The 2502-nt window shown below is 32.2% G+C and overlaps 1 long non-coding RNA gene across 1 annotated transcript; it reads right to left on the reverse strand.

Annotated features, from left to right (window-relative positions):
* Positions 1–253: 253 nt before the first annotated feature.
* On the reverse strand, positions 254–1454 carry LOC134681892 (uncharacterized). The gene is made up of 3 exons (XR_010100708.1): positions 1356–1454; positions 1156–1235; positions 254–412 (listed from the first exon to the last, which is right to left on the reverse strand). It is a non-coding gene; the product is annotated as an uncharacterized LOC134681892 (long non-coding RNA).
* Between the last annotated feature and the right edge of the window lie 1048 nt (positions 1455–2502).

The following is a 2502-nucleotide window of genomic DNA, read 5'->3' on the forward strand; positions in this document are numbered from 1 at the left end:
GAAATGGGGAATGCACCAAAGAGACAACAACCCATCCAAAGAGAAAACAACAGACGAAATCCACCAATAGTTCTTCAAAACAAGAAGACGCTCCAGCACCAGGAGGTGTACTTCAGCTGGCTGCTAAATTAAATGTATACTAGTTCTGTGATAATGGACGGCATACAAAACTCCGAAATAAAAACAAGAAACTAAAATTTAAAATCATAAAAGACTAACAAAGGCAAGAGGACATTGCCGATATTACCTTGATCACAATTGTCTCCTCTATGACCTGTTCTACAAACACATCCAAAGATATTGTGACATTCTTGGACTGAACTACAATTGCATTTAGCTTTGCATAGCATTCCATAAGAACCCGGTAAACACTGATTTATACAGGACTTTCCGAAAGTTCCCGCTGGACATGCTGTAAACATAAAACATTGTGAGTGATGACAATTTAAACTCCTTCCGAACCCATATCTCTTCCTCTATTTCCCCCTCTCTCTCATGATCTAGATCTAGAATAGATTAATATTATAACAATGCCCATTTTGTCAATGTATTATGAAATGTTCATCGATCCCTCAATTTAAACGAACCCTTACTTGATGAAAAAAGCGTGCCAACAGGCGTTTGAAATAGCTAACATATTGCAAAATTCTTAAAGAATGTCTGGTTCCTTACTCCAAAAAAATCTCAAACAAATTAGACTTATATTGAAAATATTACCATACATAATAAAATATTCATGGATAAGCAACACGACGGTTGTCACATCTGTAGCAGGATCTGTTTACCCTTCCGGAGCATCTGCGATCACACCACGTTTTTGGAGGGTATAGTGTTGCTTAATCTTTAATTTTCTATGTTGTCTTTTCTGTACTATTGTTTGTCTGTATGTCTTTTTTTTTAAATTTTCAGCCATGGCGTTGTCAGTTTTTTTTCTATCTACGTGTTTGACTCTCCCGCTGGTATCTTTCGTCCCTCTTTTGTTTACTATTTGAATATCATATTATTAACATAGTTCATTTTGTTGTAAAAGACAACGAAACAATTATCTTATATATTGTTGTATATATCTTGTTCTCCTTAACTCGTTATTCGAATATAAACTATTTTATTTGATTCCCCTGGTATTTTTCCATGTAAAATCCCGATAATACTTACGTTCACACATGCCGTTTTTTTCAAAGAAGTTTGGACAGCATTTTACTCCAAACGCATCCTTTGAAATGTTTCGAAATTCACTAAAAAAAGACAGAAATAAATGGATTTTTTTATCTGTAACATAGCAGAAATAAAGAATAGATATTGATCATGTTGATGATTAAGCTACATATGAATTATGAAAATAAAATTTTACGTACTCATTTATTGGTGGCAACTTTTCAGGGCATACATTCTTCGAGTTCGGATTCAAAGTATTTGATACCTGTAACAAATATGCAACTGCTACAAGCATCAAACTATAATGCATAATTAAAACAAAATATACATGACCGGAAGTAAACTTTGTGTACTTCTCTTATTATTTATTATATAATTTAAATTTAAATACTTCCTCTTTCCCTTTACATGCAAATAATCCTGCGAAATGTATGATGCTTTTAGTTCCATCAAGCAAAGTTCATCGTTGATGCAATTGTTTATTGTGTTTTTATATTTTTAGTTTATATAGTTCTTCAACTGTTTCAGTTGTCAGACATCCTTTTTCAATATTTATCGTTTTAGATGAAGGTTCATTTTACAAATGTTTTATAACGTTTCTGTTTTATTTTTATTGAAAATAAATTACACGGTTGGTAATTACCGTGGTATAACACATACAACAGAAACACAGCGAAAACGTGTATTTAAAGCATATACTTTTGTAGAATAGTACTAAGTAGTTGTATTTCTCCTGTGAACATGATTGATTCATAGGGACTTCATTTAAAATGTTCGAGTCTAATATGTTCAACAAAACCTTGTTACTAGTAATAAGAGCTTTCTATCAAACCATTTTAATTGTGTTTGACTTAAAAAAGATTGTCATAAGAATAATTTCCATAAAATCGACAAAATAAAATAATGTTACCAATTAAACATTCGTTTGCAAACAGGTCTGACAGGAATCATGTGTATGATACAAATGTTTCAAACAGCGTTCGGTCAATGACCTTGTAAAATGGCAAAATTTCTCATAATGTTCGCAAAAACGGTCGGATAATAATTGCAGTACAATAAAGTCAGCTATAAAATAACAGAATACAACCCTTCCAAGTCGAAGGACAAGACTGTACAATTCTAAATACACATAATGAGTGTTGAATCACAGTACTGGTAATAAATGGTCAATTTATTTTTTAGGCAAACATTTACACCAAATATGAGCAGTTTTGAAGAAATGGCATCGAGGCGTTTACACATTTACAATGTGTCTTTGTGGTACATTTTGGCAATTTTTATTGAGAGCAATTCAAGGCGAACTAAATATTGTTTAAACTAATCTGGCTAAACTTTTTGTCAAACCCT

Source organism: Mytilus trossulus, chromosome 8 (genome assembly GCF_036588685.1).
Source record: "Mytilus trossulus isolate FHL-02 chromosome 8, PNRI_Mtr1.1.1.hap1, whole genome shotgun sequence".
Taxonomy (NCBI): Eukaryota; Metazoa; Mollusca; class Bivalvia; order Mytilida; family Mytilidae; genus Mytilus; species Mytilus trossulus.